The following is a 24224-nucleotide window of genomic DNA, read 5'->3' on the forward strand; positions in this document are numbered from 1 at the left end:
ATATTTGGTGAGAGCATCTAGGGATCACTTAAAGATATTAATTAACCTGAAGTCTAACAGGCTTTATATAAGACACAAAGAGGAATCTTTAACTTTAGGACTGAAAATCAGACACGACTAGAATGAACTGCAGCATCTGCTTAAGAACGCATGGCAACATTGCACTCCAGATTAGGACAGGAAGTAAAAAATAACACATCCAATTGAAACTGCAGGAGAACGCAGTAGACAGAATGTAATTAGTTGGGTTGACTGTCAGCCAAAACCTCAGGCTACCACCCCCTTGCTCTTATGAAAACTGCCTGGAGATTTTTTAATGATGATGAGCAGTTAGGACCTTGGTTTTAAATCTTCTCTGAAATCCAGGGTGCCATCATTCCCTCCAGCTACTCTCTGATATCGGTTGTGGGTTGACTCAGAAGGAAGGGCAGAGCCTATGGAAAGGTGAACCCTTGTTCTCAAGGGCCCTTGACTTCTTTCAAGGTCCTTGGCTCAATTAATATATTAACCCTAACCAATGTAGCTGAATTTGTGAAAGTGTGGGGGTTGATTTAATATAATGGGAAATAGCTCTGAACTAACTTTCCAATGTAATTGACCAAGCATTTATTAAGCACTTATAGATAATAGGCATTGTGAATACAAAGATCAAACAAAATCACAGAACAAAATGAACCTAGTCACTTCCCTCAAGGGTCTTTATTCTTCTAGGGAGAACTTTATTGTAACAAGCTTAGTTTTTAATGTTTACTGTGTTTTTTGCTTTTTCTTTATATTTTTTTTATTATAAAATCACTTAAACTCTGTCAGCCTCAGTTTCTTGTTTGATCTTTTGTACTTTTTTTTTTTTTTACATTTCCAGTTGGCTATATGGGGATAAAAACCAAACCAAAACAAAAAACCCAAACAGTGGCCTGGGAGTAAGGAGGCCTGGGTTAAATGCCCAATCTTGCCATTAACCTTAGCCAAATGACCTTGGGCAAACACTTTCTCCTCTTCATGCCTTAGTTTCCACATCTGTACAAAACAGGGTATGGAATAGATGGTCTCTAAGACCCCTTTCCAGTGCGCTAGATTTGAGGAAGGTGTTGCTGGCTGCTGGTGCTTGTTCGCCTGCCCCAGAATGGAATCCCAAAGATCAGTGCTTGCCCAGTCCTCCCTCCCTTCCACACAGATTTCATCTTTAGTCTGTCCTGTGGATAACGGCTGCAGCTGCTTCCTGCAGAGCCTGTTACAAGATCGATAAAAGGCCGAGATATTATGATTTCAAAAGCAGGTAATGAGCACATCCAGAAATGGCATGTTTTTGTTTGTTTCTTTTTTCCCATTTGGATTTTTGTTTGTGAGTTTGCTGCATAGGAGTTCATGGATATGATGCCAACTCTCACAGACACCAAGGATTTATTGTATTAATAATCTGCAAATTATGGATTGCAAAGACAAGGACATTTGGGGATTTTGTTGAATTTCTCCCAGAAAAAGAAATCTCCATGCTGAGGTTTTTGAATTTTTTTTCACTGTGCCCAGCTGAAATTCATTACAAAATATACATCTATTTGCATATTAATCATGAAAACATACTGGGGGATTCACTTATGAAAAAGTCTGTTGGAGAAAGTTGATAATATTAGGGGTCTTAGATGCCAAATTAAATAGATATGGCTGCTTAGATTGTTCTCCAACAATAGACTAAAACTATTATCTTAAATGCTATTGAACCTTGTTCTATTCAAGCTAATGAAGGGCAATCCTACTAAAATATTGTCCTACTTTGAAAATTACTGGTGACTTAGAATTATTTGTCTACTTATGCAATCAATTTGCTTATTGTGATTATTGTTTTCCCAATCACCAGTCTGGCTGATATTTTTTTAATCTCTTAGCCAACAGAACCGTCAAACAAAGCTCTTGGTGTGGACACAACCTAAGTTAGGTGCCACACGAGATTGTTATTAAATTTAGACATTGCAGACTATTCCATGACTTCAGTAAGGAGTCATTGTAGTCTTCCATTAAGCAATAATGGAGGCTGGAAGCAAGACAATTGAGGCAACTATATTGGTAGAAAGAAAATTCAAATTATTCACTCATCCACCCAAGGCAAGTAAGCTGCTTCCATTAGCCCTTTGTATGCTGAAAATGTATCATTTCTAAAAGCTATTGGTTTGATAGTTAGAACTGTATGAGTGTATGAGATGGCCGGGGTGTCTAATGGACAAAGGAGTATTCTAGATAAAGGGGAGTTTGTTTTCATGCAGAGACAGTTGCATGACCCTGTGTAGAAGCTATATGACTGATTTTCATAGTTTCTTTTCACAAAAAAGCATCACAAAGCTAGGTAAGATAGTGGGATAAAGCACTGAACTTGGAGTCAGAAAGACCTGGGTTCAAAACCTATCGTCACTTACTATATTAACTATGTAAGAAGGACACTGGTCACATCATTTAACCTCTCTGAGCCTCAGTATCCTCATATATAAATTGGTTATAATAATAGCACCTGTTTTACAGGGTTGTGAATATCAAATGAGGTATCTATAAATTTCTTTGCAAAATTGAAAACTCTATGTAAATATTATTACTTATTTGTTTATTATTACTGGGAATGCCAAGCATTAGGTTCTGGAAGAGTTTCATTCTTCTTCATCATCGAAAGGAGGAAAGAAAGAGAGATAATGTGAGTCTAGGTCAAGAACCAAAACAGAAAATATCTGCTGTAGTAAAGGAAAAGAAAGCGCAAAGATCGGTGCACTGATCATTGGCCAGAATGTCACTGAGTCAAATGGTTTTGAAAAACTGTTTAAGGGTTTTTCCGGTTCAATCAGTGCAATGCATCACATAGTCTGCTCACTTTCCGCTACTTTCTTCTTCCCTACTATCCTCACTTCTTTGTTTTTACCCTAGGGAGAATTCCTTTTAGGTGACAAAAGACCTACAAAAGTGGGTGACTATTTTAATATTTGAGACTATCTTATGAGGAAAATTACTTATTCTCTTTTCCCTTAGGAAAAGCAATGCATTTTTTCTTCTTTATTTCCTTTTCATTGTATTATCAATGAATGCCTCAGTGAAACCGAAAATTATTGAAAAGAGAAATTTAACAGTCATCATTGGAAAAAAAAAACAAGTGGATAACAAATTCCTATTGTTTTGATTATGATACTAAGAAGAAAGAAAGAAAATAAGCATGCATTAAAGGCCACTATGTGCTAGGGGCTGTATTGAGCTTTTTACAAATATCTCATTTGATCCTCACAATAACTTTATGAGAAAGAGGCTGTTGTGATCTCCATTTTACTTCTGTGGAAACTGAGGTAGACAGAGTTTAAGTTACTTGTCCAAAGCAATGAAGCTTGTAAATCTGAGGCGAGAGTTGAATTATTCCAGGCACAGTACTCACTCTGCCCATTACACTACTTAGCTGTACACCTCATTAACGAGGTCACTGATTCCTTGAAATAATGTAGTAATTTACCAACTATAGATCTTCAAACAGATTGCTTTCAGGAAAGTAATGCTACTGGTTTTCCTCATATAGATGCAGACACTTCTTACTTTAGATTTCTTGCCTAATGATTCTATCAAATTATAAACTACTGTTTCTCAATAACCACAATAATAATAACTTGCATTTAGATAGCACATTAAGGTTAACAACCTTCTAATGTAGATTGTACAAGTGTTACTATCCCCATTTTTCATGAGCATTGCAATTGATAAAGATTAAGCGATTTCCATAGAGTCATACAAATATAACATATCCCCAACCATGAGCCGGGTGGTATGAGAGATGCTGAAGAAATGTAAGCTATAGTCACTACCCTCCAGAATCTTAAAATCTGTTTGGAAAGGTAAAAGTAACACATATATAAGGAACGATTGCAATGTATGAAAAAGGAAGTGCTGTATTTTTACTAAGCATATTAAAAGTTCAGAGAAATGATCAAACAATGTGTTCGGAAGTCATAAAAAAGTCATTGGAGGAGGCAAGTCTTGATCTGGTCCTTGCAGAGGAAGAGGAGAAGATAAAAAGATATAGTGTTTCAAAATTTGCTCTCATTTGATTCTTTTTTCTCTTTATTTCTTTTTAATTCAATTTTTTTTTTAACATTTTGAGTTTTTAAATTCTCTCCCTCCAGGCCCTCTCCCACTCATTGGTGCTTTGCATTAATGAAATATTTGCAAATTCTTACCACAATCCATTGAGTCAGGAACAAGTGGTATTATACACCCTTTCTTCTTCTTCTTTTTTTTTTTTAAGCAATCAGGGTTAAGTAACTTGCTCAAGGTTACACGGCCAGATATGTCTGGGTGTGGTGCTGAGTATCTGAGCCCGGATTTGATCCAGGTCATCCCAACACTGGGGCCGGTGCTCTTACTCGCTAAGCCACCTGGCCACCCCTTATACACCCTTTCTTAACACAGATGAGAAAACTGAGTCTTAGGTTAAGATATTTGCTTGTGATCTCACAGCTAATAAATGCTAGAGATGGGATTCGAATCTAGATCTTGCTGACTCCAAGTCTAACATTCTATCTATTACAGACCACTGCCTCTTTTTGAAAGATGAAGTTTTATTCTATAGGTGAAAAGAGAAGAGGGGGAGGGAATATTATTTTTTTTTAAAAAAGACAAGATATGTGTATATGTGTGGCTCATTGAGAAGATTATCTGCTGGAATTGAAGAAAGTGGTTAAAAGAGCAGTTGGGAATAAATTCATGTTTCTGGGATCACACCTAACAAGGGCTTTTAAAGTCAGTCAGAGGTATCTTGACTTGCTTTGGTAGACAACAGAAAGCTGTTTATGTTTATAACTTGAAATAATGGAAACAGTATTTTGGGAAAATTTAGATGGTGAGTGGGTTGAATCAGTACCTATTGCTGGACCTGGTGGGGTGACCAAGCAGTCTTCAACACAAGGAGAAATTCAGAGTTGGAAGGGACTTCAATAGTTCATCATCTGATGAGACAGGGGGTAATACTGTGGATAGAGTGCTGGGTTTGGAGTTAGGAAGACCTGAGTTTAAATGTGACCTCAAACTTTCTAGCTATGTTAATTTGGGCAAGTCACCTAACCTCTGTTTGCCTTAGTTTCCTCAACTGTAAAATGGGTATCATAATAGCACCTACCTCATAGAGTTGTTTTAAGGATCAAATGAGATAATATTTGCAAATCTTAGTTTTTCTGGAAAATGGAAGCTGGAAGCTGGATTTTCATCCTATGAGGACATTAGAGATTACCTAAACCAACCTTACTATTTCACAGATAATGAAAATGAGGTCCAAAGACTGGAAGTAACTTGTCCTTGGGCATGTCACTGATAAGAAGCAGGACTGAGATTTGTTCTCAAGTCCTGGGATCCCAAGTTCAGAGCTTTTTTCACTACATGACTGGAGCTCAGATTATCTGAATGAGTTGTCCACACTGCTTACTTTTATAAACTGTATAATTTATAAATCTCTCTTTAACTTTGTTTTGTGTCCAAGAGGCACTGTGATGTAGTAGAGAAAGCATTGCCCTTAGAATCAAGGAAACTGGACATGATTCTTGGTTCTGATATTTAACACCTGTTTCATCGTGTACAAGGCATTTCCTTTCTCTGGGCTTCAGTTGTCTCATTTGTAAAATGAGGGAGTTGGATTACATCAGGAGTTCTTAACCCAGGGCCCAATGACATATCTCTTTAAATACTCTTATAATTAAACATGATTTATTTCCGTTACAATCTCATATATTTTATTTTATGTATTAAAAAAGAGTTTTGGAGGAGGGTTCCATAGTTGTCACCTGGCTGCAAAAAGGGTTCCAGACACAAATAAAAGTTAAGAATCTCTAGATTAAATAACCTCTAAGGTCCCTTCCAGTTCTTATAACACGTAACATTATTTGAATGTCTTTAACATCTATGACTATTTCCTTAAACATGTCCATTCTTTTCTTCTCCGTTTGGAAGCTGATCTTGCCAATTAGGATTTCCTGGAAATGGTGATTAGAAATTGTCCAGTGTAGGGGTGGCTAGGTGGTGCAGTGAATAGAGACCGGCCCTGGAGTCAGGAGGACCTGAGATTAAATTCGACTTCAGACACTTAACACTTAACTAGCTGTGTGATCTTGGGCTAGTCATTTAACCCCAATTGCCCCAATTTAACCCCCAAAACCCTATCCCCTCCAAAAAAGCAACAACAAAAAAAAGAAAATTTCCAGTGAATTTTTATTTTTGTAGTCAATCATATTGGTTAGTTAAGGTAAAAAACAAACAAATAGGTTGGTTATATTTTAAGTGTAGAAGGAACTGTTCCTAGAAACAGCATTCACCATAAAATAATTAGCGTTGTACTTCATTTCATGACGATTAAACTTGCCTCAAGGGAAAGAACAAAATAACATTCAACAAGTTCACACACACACACACACACACACACATCAGCCAAACCAACAACTTCAGCAGTACAGACATGAAAGCATTATTAGCTTGCTCATTGATGGACATCCACCAGGAAATGCTTCACAAGATTCACATGATGTCATTGAATGTTAGAGTTAGCCACATCTTAGGGACCATAGTCCAACCCTTTCATTTTATACAAAAGGCAATGAAGACTTCGTGAAGTAAAATGATTGCTGAAGATCACACAGTGGTAGAAACCAGGACTAGAATTTTGGACCCTGGACGCCCAGGCCAGTATGTTTTCTTCATACCACAGCCTGCCTTTTGGTGTGGGTGAAATAGTCACCTATGTGGTTTGGCTCAAGGAACACCCTGCCTCCCAACTACTGGCCCATTTGCTTGTTAAATTGCTAAAAACCCTGCAACTAGTGACTTATTCCTTCATTTTGAAATTCCGCCTTGCCAAATATGCTTTTAAAATGCAAAGACCCCTAGGGAGGGCACCACATTAAGCTGCTTATTGTGACTTAATTAATCACATCACTTTCCTCCATGACAGGAGTCTGAGATCTGGCACTGAGAGAATGCATGTTTTGATTGAGGGCAGGAAGGAGGGATAATTTTGGAGTATGATAAATTACCTGGGGGAGGTCAGGTTTAAGGGGAATAGCACAGCGAGCAGAAGGAAGGCACTGGGAATTGGGATAAAGAGGGTGCTGCAATGTTGAAGGGGAGAGGAAGAGAGACATAGAATGATGGGTTTAACCTTTGGTCTGCCCTACCTGATAGCATTCAGTCACTGGGGAAGTCAAGAGGTAATGGCTTTTGGATGACATTTTCTTAGGTGATACTGACTTGGCAGATATTATAATTCTGAGGGTATCAGAGGCATTAGTGTGCCTGTGTCTCAGCCTATTTACAGGAGCCTGTTATAGTAGGTTCAGGCTGTAGATTGAGACAGCCCTATGTGCGTCACTGAGGCTGAATTTGGCCTATGAGCACTGCCTGTCTTTGGCGGTCTCCTAAGTCATGTGGTTTGAGACAGTGGGTACTCACTTGAGATTCCATTCTGGTCTTGACCACAACATTAGAAATTACTTGACATGCTGTATCTGAAAATGTTTTGAATTAGGCTGTATTACATACACATGTAAAACAAATCTTGGAACCCGCAAGTGTGTGGCCAATTATTTTTCTCTTCCAAAAAACAAGTGTTTATTAAATTTTGAAAAATGAAATGATACCAAGAGACAAACAACAGAAGTAATCACAAACCCCAAACAGTTTTGAAGTTTACATAAACAACTTTGAAAAATATTCAAGTAACTTTCCAATAGCATATGCCAGTACAAAAGAATATACAGACATGACTCAGACTTCATGAAAATTTCAAGTTCAACAAAGGGACTTATAAATGACTGCTCCACTTTGCACAGCTATGGATCACAGAAGAGGACTGTGAATCACATGCACAACTCATATAAAAAGGACCAGAAGAAATACATGCATGCATATTTGTGTGTACATATACATGTTTACACATATGTATATATGTAAATGTGTTTCTTGGCCTTGGATTGTTAATGCACCTTAGCTCCAAGTATCAAGCTCTCTTCACATCTGATGTACCTTGGGAAAGAGATGAGTGGCTTAGAAGGTCACAGTTATCTTTAATCTTTGACAGATTCATAACCATCAAATATCTGTAGTGTTCTTTATGAGACAGCACTTAGGAGGTTTAACAATAAACACCGCAAAAATCACACACAAAGCCAAGAAATCCATGAATAGCTAAACCCAGAAGTCATGATGCTTTGCTGGGAAAAGGTCCCACCTCTCTCTACTGCTCCCTCCCCAACACAGGATTGTGTCTTAGAAGCATCTTAAGGCTAGCTTCAAACCCTTACAGTGAAACCCTTGCTTTTCCTTAGTTTTATGTGTTCTATGCAAGGAACTTCAATATGGGAGAGAGGACAGTGCCCTTCTCAGGACTATTATCTGCCCTTTTGCCCCTGTAATGTTATTATTCTGTTTCCTTTCCTATGTTAATCGCATCACCCATTCTTTTAAAAATATTATTTTATTTTTAGTAATTACAACTAAAGATAATTTTAATATTCATTAAAAAATTTTAAGTTCTAAATTTTTCTCCCCCCTCCCTAAAGTGATAAGAAATTTAATTTGATAAGGGTTATATATGTGCAATCATGTAAAATACATTTCCATATTAGTCATGTGAAAGAAAAAACAGAACAAAAGGAAAAAATACAAAAAATAAAGATAGTGTGTTTCTATCTATCTACATTCAGATTCCATCAGTTTTTTCTCTGGATGTGGATATCATTTTCCATTATGAGTTCTTTAGAATTGTCTTGGATCATTGTATTGTTGAGAAGTGCTAAGCCATTCACAGATGATCATTGTACAATGTTGCTGTTACTGTGTATAATGTTCTCCTGGTTCTGCTCATTTCACTTCACATTCATGTAACTCTTTCCGGGTTTTTCTGAAATCTGCCTGCTCATCATTTATAACAGAACAATATAGTCCATTTCATTTATATAACACTCCATTACATTTATATGCCACAACTTGTTCAGTCATTTCCCAATTGATGGGCATCCCCTCAATTTCCAATTCTTGAGAACCACAAAAAGAGCTGTTATAAATATTTTTGTACATGGGGGTCCTTTCTCCTTTTTTATGATCTCTTGGGGATATGGACCTAAAAGTGATATTGCTCGATCAAAGATCATTCATAACTTCATAACCCTTTGTGCATAGTTCCAAATTGCTCTCAGAATGGTTGGATCAGTTCATAACTCCACCAACACATATAATCTATTCTAAGGACCCATCCCCTCTCCTTTCCATCTGCAGAGGATGACCCTCCTCTATATGCCCTCAGAGGTGCCATCTACCACCACCAGCAACATTCACATACTCCCTCTATTCCTTGGAGTATCACATTGCTCAAAATTCATTCATCCTTTCAGAGTCTCTCTCTGCTGGCCCGGATGGACTGTGGTGGGGTAGCTGCCATCTTTCTCAAAAGCTCTTCATGAATGGTGGCCAGTATGGCATTTCTCAGTGCTCCCTTAAATATGTTATTTTCTGACATGTAAGATTTTCTTATATATGCAGCGGGAAGGGACCTTAAAGGTCCAGTCTCCTTATTTTACAAGTAAGGAAACTGAGGCTTGGGAAGTCTAAGTGACATGTTCAGATAATTAGTAGAAGAGGCAGGACTAGAATTTCTGAACTTCCTTTCCATTCTGTTTCTGTTGGAAACCTGTAAATCTCAGCAGGATTAAGTACTTACTGCTTTTACAGAAATATCTACCTGGAGTGGTAAGGGTGGTTGGGCGGGGGTGGACTAAAGAGTATCTAATGGTTAAATTCCAGATACTGTTGTAGTTAGTGGAGAAAAAAGGGAAAGGAGATTTCTCTATACCCCTTTAATCATCCAACATAAGTAACCCCCTGACCTACTAGTAGGCCTGCTCAAACAAGTAGCTCCTAAATTTATCAATGTATTGGTTCTTGATACAATCCCAGACACTTAAGTGGACGTTCTAAAGCTTTGTGGGAATGAGTTAATCAATTAACCAATGTGTATTGACCCTTACTATACTCAATTTAGTGCAAGGCTCTGTGGAAGGGGAAAGCAAATTGCTTCCTCTTTCTCAGATCTAATTTCCTTATCTGTGAAATGAGGGATTAAACTAGGCAATATCTTGACTAAATCTATAGATTTAGGGAGAGTGGCATATATGGCTTGCCCTCATGGAGCTTATGACCTCACCTAGAAGAAAGGACCAATTTCCATGAAACAATTAAGAAAGCAATTACCTTCCTCTTCTTCTTCTTGCAAAATGATAAAGAAAATGACCTATATCTTCTTGGTCCCTCCTCACAAAGTATTACACCTCTAGAATTACAGAAATTTGTGAGGCATAATGGATAGATATAAATTTTACCCCATCACCCTTTTGGAATTAGGCAAGGGATAGAGCAAGTGCCCAGAAAAGATCCTCTTCCTATTCCCCTCAAAGTTAATTTCCCTTGGAGAAGAGTGAGCTAGATCCTAGGTCAGATATATATCCATACTACATGTGAACCAAACTATTTTATAGTCAACATTTTGCAATATATGTATGTTATATCATTTTAGGCTTGTCTCTTTACCACTTTTTCTGTCAATTTCCTCATCTATAAAAAAGGAGAAAATATAGCAATCCAAGAAACTCCTAGAGATCCCTTGAAATAGTAAATTAAATATTAAAGATATTAAATTATAGTCTGGAAGTGGGCTTCTCTTTAGCACGAACCTCTTTTATATACTTGCATTCTCATTTCAGTGAAGGAAGCCCTTCAAAGTACCTGCCATTTCCACCAATCAGGGAAGTGCCACATTAATTTTTGGTGTATTTCTCCACTGATCATCCACCATGCTTTCCCTGCCCCCTAGTTAGCATTACTCTCCTGCCCCATTCCAGGAAACACATGGGTGCCAGGATGATCTTATACGAAGACAGAGTAGGTGATGACTTGAAGGATGCACAAAGCCCTTCCCTACCAAAGTATTTTCCACTCCAACCTATTTGAAATCCCATAATTTCAGAATCATGCCTTTTGTTTAAGCCATTGTATCTCCTGGGAGGCAGCATGGGCTAAGGGAAAGCACATCAGATTTGGAATCAGAAGATCCAGATACCAGCAATATCACATACCAAATATATGACCCTATGGCAAGTTATATATGTAATATATATATATATATATATAATATGGCAAGTTTCCTAAACTTTAATTCCATATGTACAAAGATAGATAGATACATACATACATATATCTGTATCTAGATATTTAATAGTAGATTGGCTTAATAACTTCTAAAGTCTATTCTATTCTAAATCTATGATGTTATGAGTCCTTAGTTTAAAAGTCAATGCCAGGAGAGAGTGATAAAAACTCATTATTACCTCTGTGAATGAGCTCATTTGATTATCTTAAATAACCTGTCTATGTAGCAGAAAGGTAAATGTTTTTAGAGGAAGTGAAGTAGAGAAAAATCCAGAGTATTAGTTATTGTGGGCATGATGGCATCATGGGTTGAGTGCTAAGCCTGGAGTCAAGAAGACTCATCTTCCTGAGTTCAAATCTAACCCTCAGACACTCACCAGGTTAAGTGACTCTGGGCAAGTCACTTAACCCTGTCTGCCTCAGTTTCCTCTTCTGTAAAATAAGTTAGAGAAGGAAATGGCTAACCACTCCAGTATCTCTGCCAAGAAAACCCCAAATGGGGTCAGGAAGAGTCTGACGCATCCTAAACTACTGGACAAATTAGTCACCATACCAAGCCGAGGAGAGCAAAATTGGGATCCTCAGTCAGGGGCCCTGACAGCATGAGGTATTAGACCCTGGGAGTGGGAGATGGGGCACAAAAGGAAAAAGTGGTAAGTGTTATGAAATAGTATATTTAGGGATTGAAAGACTTTAGAGGAATCCAAGTCCTACATATGAGGAAACAGTCACAGAAAAGTTAAATTATTTGCCCAAGATCACCTAGTTCATAAGTGTACAAAATAGGGTTGGAACCCAGTCCTACCTGATTCTAGTTCCAACACTATTAACAACAACTACCATGTTGATTTATACTGTCTGTAGTTTTCTGACCACCTGGCTATCAGAACCACAATTAGCAAATGAGGTGTCTGGGGCAGTGTCACACACCATGCTGCCTGAGAGGCCTTCCAGAGAAAGCAAAGAGAAAAAGGCAATTTCAAGTCAATGTTTTAAGCTAAGTCATTTGAAAAGTGGCAGAGATCTTAAGCCTTGGGATGTAAGATCTCATGTGGAGAAAGACCCTAGGATACCACCCTGTGAAAGTAAAAAATCCTGGGATACTGTTGGACCACTGATGTGATGTGTGATAGGGACAAGTTTGGTAAAAGGTCACCTTGGTTAGGGTCACCGTGGGGAGAGAAGCAAAGAAATCTGGTTGCCTCCTACTTTTACTGTTTATTTTTGCTAACTAGGTGCTAAGCTGAGTGATTTCTAACTTCTCAAAAATTATAAGTGCTGTCAGCACCTTCAAAAGACCCAGTTGCTCTACTCTAGTCACAGCACTGGTAACTGCATATATGGAGCCCTGCTCCAAAATGGCCCACATCAGTGCTTCTGGGGCTGGATTTCATGTGTCCTCACATAAAGGCAAAGGAAGGTACCCTCATAGGGAGGAAGAAATAATAGAAGTTAGGGAATTGATCTTTGATCTCCAGGACAGAAATCACACACACACACACACACACACACACACACACACACACACACACCACTAACCCTTAGGAAACTATGACTCATAGGCTTACACTTGGAATAAAGGTATCAGTAATTAAACCCATTGAGCTTTGCTTCTGTCTCCTAGATCCCCTTGATTTTCAGTTCTATGTTTCTTTCTCATCTCTCTCTCCTCCCAATTTTAGTGGCCTTTGTTCTTCATTCCTGAGCCATCTGGTTGCAAAGTATGGTACCATGCACAGTGCACCATGCAGATGAAAAGCCAGTACAAAAAAATTAGTAGGAGTGGAAACAAAAGACATTAAAATCCTGATTTTTTTTTCATTTCCCCTTTCAGATTGAAATATCGCTGCTCCTAGATCTGCTGCCTGGTTTGAAAGGGCATGCTGAGTCCCAAGTAAAGGAGGCTGGCTGACACAAATGTGATGTGGGTATTCCCTTCACTGCCCTCTAGGTTAAGGTGGTCTCAGGCATGTCTGTGCTTATCGTGTGAGTAAACCTTGGAGGCTGAACATATATTAGAGGAAGCACTGGGTTGTTCATAGTCACTACACCTGCTTAAAATGTTCGCTTATACCCTTTGCATTCTGCTTCCCCCACCCCCAAAAAGGACTTGGTCCTGCATCCCTTCATGCCACAGTTTTCCCTGGAAGTTGATATTCCAAGTAAATCTCTCCATATCCTGTGTTTGCATGTGTGTGTACCTTCATGTTCTGTGCCATGTGAATGCATGTGATCACTACCCCAAATATCATAAATCCTCTCTCCCCCTTTCTGTCTGCCTGTTTATCTACAATCTGTCTATTTAAATTCCTTTTAAACAAGAAGGGAATATCTTTATGCCTGTTTGTAAGAATATTCGACATCCATCTGTTATTTACATCATTCGTTTTCCTGAGGTGTCTCCAACAAATCCTGGCTGGATGCACTGTATGTGTTATTAATAAAACAGCTGTAAAAATATTAACTGTACGGCCTAATTGTCAGGCCTGATTAAGAGCCAAGTTTATCTCCGAACGGATGCAGAGACACAGAATGTGGGCTCCAATCCAGATCTGACCCTTGCAGCTCACTTTACATTTTTTCTTTGAATGTTTAAGCCACCAAATAGCAAACAGGGCTCTTCCTGCTTCTCTTTTCCAGGGGTCTACAAACATTTGGTTGCTAATGCTCCTATCCTTTTCAAGTGTCATTTCTTTCTCTACTCCCAGAATAAAAATTACCAGGGAATTTTTTTTCCTTCACCTGAGAGTCACACCACCCTCCAGCAGGGTGGCACTTTAAAAAAAATTGTCAGTATAAAGATAAGCAGAAATTCTGTCAGCTTTCTTTTTCCTTGTATGCAGGTATGAAATTGCATTTTTAAAAGCTTACCTCTGAAAGTTAGCATCCCTATTAAAAACCATTGGGAGAGCTTGACAGAAAATCAGGAGGGGTTCTGAGCACAGGAAACCTGGTGGTACACCCTCATTTTCTAAAAATAAATAAATCTCTTAGCCAAACATTCTTGATGTAGAAGGTAAGGGGGCAGAGTGGAGTGAATGAAGCTTGAGTGTGAGGTAAGAGAGTGTGTGTAGAGGGGGGGAGGCAGTGGGTAGATAGACAACTGGTAATTCTAACAGCCTCTTCCCATCAGCTGATGTGTGATTTGGTCACGAGCCAGATGAATTTTGTCTGTCTTTCATCATTGGCCCATTTGGTTTGATCCTGAATTGAAAGCACTCATTGGCTAATACTCAAGCCAGGTCAAGGCCTGTGTAACAGAGTTGTTTATTGGAGAAGGGTATTGAAAGATCTGTAAATAAAACAAAGCTCACAGTCTGACAGACACCACCAGTGCCAATGTTGTTTAGTCCCTCACTGCCGGGACAGATCTATGTTTTCCCATACATCCTTTAAAGAAACTTTTTTTCTAAAGCCCAAAGCCATACAGAATGGGATAAAACCCTCAGATGAACTGAAGGGAGATTTTCCTTTATAGAACACACAAAACACATCAATGAGGACCCAATTGTATTTAGGTTCATGGCTTAATAAAACTATTCTAAGGTAACATTAAGTATTTAATTTAAGATCATTTTGAGAGATGTTTCCCTTTACAGATGATTTTCATTTTCATTTATTTATTAAATGACTACTACAAGCCAGGCAGTGGGCAAGGCTGTAGGGATACAAAACCTAAAGGAAATAGTTCCTGATCTTAAGAAACTTATGTTTTACTGAGGGAAAAGAAAATATACAAGGAAAACTAAATATAAAATGTATATAAGGTAGACAAAAAGTAATTTTTTGGACAATAAAGAGTCATCAGTTGAAGGCTGGGTGTCTTGGGTGTCTTGGAAGAGTTGGTACTTAAGTTGAACTCTTGAGGAAGCTAGGACATGTAGAAAGTAGAGGAGATTAAGAGGATGCATTCCAGAAATGGGAAAAATCATGGAAATGGGTTACAGAATGACATATATGAGGAACAGGAAGTAGACAGCTTTAGTTGGAATATAGTCTATATAAAGAAGAACATGAAATAAAACTGGAGGGGTAGATTGTAAAGGGTTTAAACATAGAGTTTGATTGTGATACAGTGTACTAAGATATTTTGTAAATTTTACTTTGTGTTCAGGAGAAGTCTCTAATTTTGCTAATTCTTCAAATAAGATTTAGAATTTAATTCCCCCTTCCCCCTTCCTCTGATGCCATGGATGTCTTAGAATGTCTGTATTTCTTTACTTGTTGGAGGATCTCTAATCTAGAATCCAGACCTACAAACCCCCAAAAGATTTTAAATGAGCCCTCCGCTCCATACCCTCTGAACATCTGTGAGTTAATATTTCTTGAAACTTTCTATTTCATGCAGCAAATGGCTCTGGATTTATTCTTTGAATTCTCTCTCTCTCTCTCTCTGCCCCCTCCTCCCCCCCACCACATACACACACGTAGAATTCCCAGAGTAAGATGGCAGCTACTCCTCAGGGTTCTAGTGGTACCCATGATAAGGAGCAGTGAAATTCCATCTGTGAGTCTCTCTCCCAATATCAATCACCTGTTCCAATCCCCTCTAAACCATTGGTGTACCCAGGGATTATTGCCCCAACGTTACTTAAACAATTAGCATCAACTAGCTATTACAAAGGGCTATTTGTTAAGCTATAACAAGAAGAGAAGTGCCAAAACATCTCCCTCATGAATGAGGACACACTCTCTTTTCTACTACCTTGTCCCTGGAGAAAGTGAAATCAAACGGGAAGCTGTTACTACAAAGTATCTGCCCCGCCAAGTTCACTTCTCCATGTGCCAGTGGACGAGCTGACCTTCTTGCTGGCAATGAGCAGCATCTTGACTTGTGGGTTAATTCATTTCTGAACTAGAGCTTTCAGGTCATTCTTCAGACTTTGCTGATGTACCAAACTTTCCTACATAGGACTCATCACTCGATCCCTGCTCCTTCTATATTTCAAATCTCACAAGGTCATAGTTTAGCCTCTTCAATCTCTAAAAGTCCACCCATAAATGAGGGAAAGACAGGGACCGAAATGACAGGTTTATGTGCTCTCACAACAGGGCTCTTTCAATATCCGAGCAGGTAAGGTGTGTGGTGATAGACATCAGATCTCTCCACTCAGAGGCTTCCATCTTCCTTATATGAATACAACCAGGGGGAGAAGGGGCTTAATTTTTCTGGTAAGTGCCATCTGTATGCATATTCAGTTCCAGATCAGAAATAAATAAAAAAGCCCCCTCTGACACACATCAGACAAACAGGAAATTGTCATGAAATGTTGGGCATATTCCAAATTGGCAAGCTTGCTCCTGGGCATAGGCTCACCTCATCCACATGGGAGTTTGCAGTAGGCAGAACATGGCTCATATGATACTAAGGGCTAGATTCATGTTAGCCCAGATAGATATATTCTATTAACTCCTTCAAAGAGGGGTCTCTGCCCTATTTATCTTTGTACATCCTACCTATCACAATGCTGCCTTGCACAAAGAAAGTGCTTTAGCAGTGTGTTTTGAACTGAGCTCTTCCAAACTGGCTTTTCGGCCTTTGCAATCTGGCGAAATGCTAAAGATTTGCTTGAATTTTTTTTTTTTTATAGAATACATCATAAAGCAGAAAAGTAAACAAATAAATGACAAAAAACTAAGGAAAAATCCCAACCATTTCTCATGATGCTTTCTTAATAGAAATTGTGGTATGAGAAGAATGACTCCATAAAATGTGTTGCTAATATGCAAAACTGACCCCACAGGGAAGTCCAACCACTGTTTTCTTAATTCCAGAACAACCGATTTTTTGATATGGTCAATTGCTTCCTAATAACGCATACATAGTTACATTTCATTGTCTAGTATTTGTTACCCACTAAAATGCTGCTATGGGACAAATTGTCTTTAGTTCTTAATTTTGCACTTGGTTAATTTTGAAATATCATTTAAAAAAAATAGAAACTGCTTCCATAAAATTTAAATCCAAAACTTCCTCATTATAGTAGCTACTCTTTGGAAAGAGCACTGACTCTAAAGTTAGAGGATACGGGTCCAAATTCTGTCCTTATATTTCTCAGCTATGAAATTTAGGAAGATCATTCAGCCTCCCTGAACCTCCCTTATTGTTGTTGTGTTTGCCCTTTGTTTTCTCATGGCATCAGGAAATGATGACATGACTGCAGTTGGATTTGATTGGAGAAAGGGAGAGCTGTGCAAGGTCACCAGCCTCACTTTTTCCTCCAGGGCCCCTAACTGAAGTGAGTGTATTTGTATCAATGGCCTCAGATAGATCACTTTATTTTAATTAAAAAAATTTTTTATGCCCAAAAGGCTATAAATACTTTCATATCTTTTGACCCAGAAATACCACTCCTAGGGTTATATCCCAAAGAGATCATAGAAGTGGGAGGAAGACCCATATGTACAAAAATGTTCATAGCAGCTCTTTTTGTGGTGGCAAAGAATTGGAAATTAAGGGGGTGCCCATCAATTGGGGAATGGCTGAACAAGTTGTGGTATAAGCATGTTATGGAATACTATTGTGCTATAAGAAACGAGGAGCAGACGGTCTTCATATTTAACTGGAGAGGCTTAAAAGAACTGATGCTGAGTGAGAAGAGTAGAACCAGGAGAAATTTGTATACAATTACAGACACAACATATGTGTGATGACCAGCTTTGATAGACTGGACCCTTTTCAGCAATGTAGTGATATAAGTCAATCCCAAAAGACTTATGATGGAGAAAAATATGTGCATCCAGAGAAAGAACTAGAAAGAACTGAGTTTATATCCAGATGGAAGCAAAATACCTGATCTTTTTTTTTCCTTTTCTTGTTTGGTTTTATGTCCTCTTTACCATTTTTCATTCAATCAGATACAATACGTCTTTATAACCTGACTAATGTATAATGTGAAAGTTAAAAAAATTTTTTTTAATTAAACTTTACGTTTATTTTTAGTTTACATAATTCATTTCCACAAGATCTTGAGTTACAAATTTTCTCCCCATCTTTCCCCTACCCACCACCCAAAAACAGTGATTGCACTGTATACCCCCTCCCTCAATCTGCTCCCTCCTATATTCTCTCCCATCTCCACCCTGACTTTCCAGTAGGGCAAGATGGATCTCTATGCTCCAATGCCTCTATATCTTATTTCCCAGTTGCATGTAAAAAAATAATAATATTTTTAAAACATTTGACTTTAAAACTTTTAATTCCAGATTCTTTCCCTTCCTCCCTTGTCACCCACCCTTACTGGGAAGATATGCAATTGAATATAGGTTTACATGTGTAGCTATGCAAAACATTTCCATGGTGGGTATAGTGAAAGATTGACTATATTTCCCTCCATCCTATCCTGGCCCCCACTTGTTCTATTCTCTACTTAGACCCTGACCCTTTTCAAAAACGAGTGCTTCCAATTTCCCTCCCCCCTAAACTGCCTTCCCCTCCATCATCCCCTTCCCCTCTACTCTCTTGTCAAGTGAGATACCCTATTTAAGTGTATATGTCATTCCCTCTCAGCCAAATTCAATGAGAGTAAGGTTGACTTTTTACCTTTTGCCTTCCTGATCTTCCCCTCCATTGTAACAGTTTTCCCTTGCCTCTACTATATGGGATGATTTATGCCATTCTGTCTCTCCCCATTTCCTCTCATTATTTTCCTCTCTCACCTCTCAATTTCATCTTTTAAGTATTATCCCTTCCTATTCAACTGATCCTGTGCCCTCTGTCTATGAACACCTGTACACATATATACACGCACTCACATATGTATTCATAAGCCCATATACCCTACTATATACACATATGTATGTGTAAATATATATATGTGTGTGTATACACACATATTTCTATTCCCTTCAACTATTCTCATACCGAGAAAAGTTTCATCAGTTACAATTATCATTTTTCCATGTAGGAATGTAAATAGTTCAACTTTGATAAGTTCCTTATGATTTCTTTTCCCTGTTTACCTTCTCATGCTTCTCTTGCATCTTGTATCTGGATGTCAAATTTTCTATTCAACTCTGTTTTTTTTTTCATCAAGAATGCTTGAAAGTCCTCTATTTCATTGAATGACCATATTTTCCCCTGAAACATATTACTCCATTTTGCTGGGTAAGTGATTCTTGGTTTTAATCCCTGCTCCTTTGACCTCCAGAATATCACATTCCAAGCTCTTCAATTCCTCAGTGTAGAAGTTGCCAGATCCTGTGTTATCCTGATTGTGTTTCCAAAATATTCAAACTGTTTCTTCCTGACTGCTTGTAATATTTTCTCCTTGATCTGGGAACTCTGGAACCTGGCTATAATATTCCTAGGAGTTTTCTTTTTGGGATCTTCTTCAGGAGGTGATTGGTGGATTCTTTCAACCTCAATTTTGCCCCTTGGTTCTAAAACATCGGGGAAATTTTCCTTGAGAATTTCTTGAAGGATGATTTCTAGGTTCTTTTTATGATCATGGTTTTCAGGTAGTCCAATAATTTTTAAATTATCTCTCCTGGATCTATTTTGCAGGTCAGTGGTTTTTCCATGAGATATTTCACATAGCCTTCTATTTTTTCATTCTTTTGGATCTGTTTAATAGTATCTTGTATTCTCATAAAGTCATTAGCTTCCATTTGCTCCCATATAATTTTGAAGCTATGATTCTCCGAAGTGAGCTTTTGAGATTCTTCTTCCATCTGAAAAATTCAGCTTTTTAAGGCATTTTTCTCCTCATTGCCTTTTTGAGCCTCTTTTGCCATTTGAGTTAGTCTATTTTTTAAGGTGTTATTTTATTCTGTCAGGTTGTTGACTCTCTTTTCATAATTTTCTTGCATCATTCTCATTTCTCTTCCCAATTTTTCCTCCACTTCTCTTATTTGGTTTTCAAAATACTTCTTAAGCTCCTCTATGGCCTATAACCAATTCATATTTTTTCTTGGAAGCTTTTGGTGCAGAAGTTCTGACTTCAGTGTCTTCCTCCTGTTCCATATTTTGATCCTTTTTGTCCCCAAAAAAGGAGTCCAAAGTCTGATGGCTGTGCTTGCTTTGCTTCCTTAGCTTGCTCATGTTCCCACTCAATTACTTGACTTTTGAGCTTTTTGCCACAATAGAACTCTGCTTCCAGAGAGGAGAGCTTTGTCCCAAATTGCTGGGGTTTTCACAGCTGTTGGAGCTATTAGTTTTCTGCCCTCTCTGAAGCCTCCATGGCTCTTGAACCTCGTCAGGCACCCCAGGACCTCCACCCTAGACAGCGATCCAGAATCAAGGAGGTTAAAGCAAAAATGATTATCCCTCAGAATGGTTGCTTGGTCCTACAATCTGCAGGCCAGGAGCCCTGAAGCAGCTATGTGGCAGCGGTTGCACGGCCACCGCACTTTAGCCACTTCTCCCTCTGGGGACAGAGGCCAGACCATACTCTCAGACCCCCTGTTCCCAAAGTCCACTGACTTCTCACTTTGTCTTTGGCATTTATGGGTTGATAATTCTGGAAATTGCCACAGCTGCTGGTGATCCACTCTCCGAAGTCCCTCCAGCGGTGGCTAGTTGGGGCACCATGTGGCTAAAACCAGGAGCTCACGCTGGGCTGGGCTCTGCTCCCGGCATGCTGTGATGGACACTTCCTGTCTGCTGGCCTGGCTATCTTCAGCTTGTGGGTTCTGTAGCCTTAAAGTTTGTTTAGAGTAATTTTTTATAAGTATTTCAGGTGGTTATGAGGGGAGCACAGGAAGTTTCCCTGCTTCTACGCAGCCATCTTGGCTCCTCCCCCAGAGCTCATTTTTTAAAAATAAGGCAGCTAGACAGCATAGTGGACAGAGTGCTCGAGGACTTCAAGAACATTTGAGCTCAAGAGGGAGAAGGGTAGGAAATTTGAGAATTCCAGAGTTGTTATATCCTTGTGGCATTCAAATTCTAGAGATTAGGGAAATGGGATTTAAAGATTGGGGAAAACCTCCAAAAAGAGCCAATCAGCAGCCTAGAAGGGTAACCAAGGCCTAAGCCATCCCAACAGGCTGTAGAGATCTCCATGCAGATACCAAATGCCAAGGTAGAACCATCAGTTGCATGAATTGTTACAGGGAAGTAGTTACTGTTGTTAAGTTGTTCCCGTGTGTGTGTTACTTTGCTATTTTCTTTTCGGTAAATGCTTTGTTATTTGATTTATGTTTTTTTTCTAGTCTGTGTATCTAGATAACACTAGTTTGAATTTTACTTGTAAAATATATAATTATAATTACTACACACTGCACCTTTGGACATGGGAGTGGGGGAAGAAAGCAAGGAGGTTGTAGAAATCAGAATGATGCTTATTTGTGGAACTTTATCGAGATTAGTAAAGAATTTTTTTAATGTTTTGGACTAAGTCAAAGCTATTTATAGTAACCTTACAAGGATCCGCTGATAACATGTGTTTATGTATGTGTGTATGCATATGAGTATGTATGTATATGTGTCTATGTGCTGCCTAATCAGGCCTAATTGATATCTCAAATTATAATTCAAAAATTGTTTAAATTAGTAGCTCCCTTCACCAAATCTATATTGAAGGGCTACACTGAATATATTTTATTTCCTTTCTTTCCCCAAGGTTTAGTTTTCTAATACACCACAGCAGGACAAACAAGTTGATTCAAGTAACTATTGTAATATTGTATGACAAAATGTCATCATCACATTTTTTAGTGAAACTTAACCTTGTATATGTTGTTGAAGAGACATACATACTACTAAAGTGACTTTGGGGATATTTGGTGTAACAGTGATGAAATGTACTGTGTATTCACGTTTATTGAAAGTGACACTGTTGATGATGGCAGAGTAGAAGCAGGACCTCCCCACTGGTCCTGCTTCCACCTTCCCCAATCCATGTAAAAAGGGGACTCTAAACAAACTTTGGAGCTGCAGAAACCACAAAATGACACAGAGAAGCTAACGCCCTGCTGAGGACAGCCCCGAAGGCCAGCAGGAATCGTCCAGCACAGAGCTCTGGGAGCCAAGCCCAGCCCCACACCAAGGCTTTAGCCCCAGGGTGGGCCTGACCAGCCACAGATGGAGGGACTCCAGATCAGCAGCAACTGGGCCATTTCCAGATTTATCAACACATAGATGTGAAGGACAAAGTGAGAGGTCAGTGCAGTCTAGACTTTGGGACCAGTAAGTGGGTGTGCGTGGCCTTTGCCCCTGGGGTGAGAAGCTGCTGAGGCACCGGCACAGCCAGCCAGCACCTCATGGCAGCTTCAGCTACTGGCCTGCAGAGTGTAGGGGGACCAAGCACCAGTGAGAGGGGTAATCGCTCTTGCTTTAACCTGCTTGGATCTGGATTAAAGTCTAGGGTGGAGGTCCTGGGGTGTATGTCCAGCTTGCCAGAGCATGTAGAGACCTCAGAGAGGGTACCCATCTAATACCTCCAGCAACTGAGAAAACCTCAGCATCTGGGATGAAAGCTCCCCTGTCTGGTGGCAGAGTCCTACTGTAGCAAAAAGTCCAGGGGTCAAGTGACTGAGGGGCTACATGACCAGGCAAAGGAAACAAAGCAGACAGAAGATTCCAACATTAGACTCCTATTTTTGGGATAAAAAGGAGCAAAGGATGGAACAGGAGGAAGATAGTGAAGTCAAAACTCCTACACCAAAAGCTTCAAAGTAAAATACAAGCTGGTTACAGGCCATAGAGGACCTCAAGAAGCAGGTAAGAGAAATGGAGGAAAAATTGTGAGGAGAAATGAGAACAATGCAAGAAAATTATGAAATGAGAGTCAACAGCCTGACTGAGGAAAATAACACTTTAAAAAAACAGACTAACTCAAATGGCAAAAGAGGCTCAAAAAGGCAATGAGGAGAAGAATGCCTTAAGAAGTCAAATTTGCCTGATGGAAAAAAAATCTCAAAAGCTCAATGAGGAGAATCATGGCTTCAGAATTAGATTGGAGCAAATGGAAGCTAATGACTTTATGAGAAATCAAGATGCTGTTAAACAGATCCAAACAAATGAAAGAATAGAAGGCAATGTGAAATCTCAATGGAAAAACCACTGACCTGGAAAATAGATCCAGGAGATATAATTTAATAATTATTGGACTAGCTGAAAGCCATGATCAAAGAAAGAACCTAAAAATCATCCTCCAGGAAGTTCTCAAACAAAGCTGCCCTGATGTTTTAGAATCATAGGGCAAAATAGAGGTTGAAAGAATCCTCCAATCACCTCCTGAAAAAGATCCCAAAAAGAAAATTCCTAGGAATATTATAGACAGATTCCAGAATTCCCAGATTAAGGAGAAAATATTACAAGCAGCCAGGAAGAAACAATTTGAATATTGTGGAAACACAATCAGGATAACCCAGGATCTGGCAGCTTCTACACTGAGGGATCGAAGGGCTTGGAATATGATATTCCGGAGGTCAAAGGAGCTGGGATTAAAACCAAGAGTCACCTACCCAGCAAAACTGAGTATCATGTTTCAGGGGAAAATATGGTCATTCAGTGGGATAGAGGACTTTCAAGCATTCTTGATGAAAAAAACAGAGTTGAACAGAAAATTTGATATTCAGATAAAAGAAGCAAGAGAAGCATGAGAAGATAAACAGGGAAAAGAAATCATAAGGAACTTATCAAAGTTGAACTATTAACATTCCTAAGGGGAAAACAATAATTGTAACTTATGAAACTTTTCTCAGTAGTTGAAGGGAATAGAAATATATATATATGTTTGTGTGTGTGTGTGTGTGTCTATAATGAGGGTATATGGGCATATGAATACATATGTGAATGTGTGTATATATGTTTACAGGTATACCTAGAGGGCACAGGACCAATTTCACAGGAAGAGATGATACTTAAAAGGTGAAATTAAGAGGTGAGAGAGGAACATAATGAGAGGAGATGGGGAGAGACAGAATGGGGTAAACTATCTCATATTGAAGAGGAAAGGGAAAATGGTTACAATGGAGGGGAAGAATAGGAAGGCAAAAGGGAATGGGTCAACCTTATTCCCATTGAATTTGGTTTGAGGAGGAAATGAAATACACACTAAATAGGGTATTTCACCCTACAGGAG

This window comes from Petaurus breviceps, unplaced genomic scaffold (genome assembly GCF_028583685.1).
Source record: "Petaurus breviceps papuanus isolate PSGF00001 unplaced genomic scaffold, PetGlider_PUasm1.0 128, whole genome shotgun sequence".
In the NCBI taxonomy this organism is placed as follows: Eukaryota; Metazoa; Chordata; class Mammalia; order Diprotodontia; family Petauridae; genus Petaurus; species Petaurus breviceps.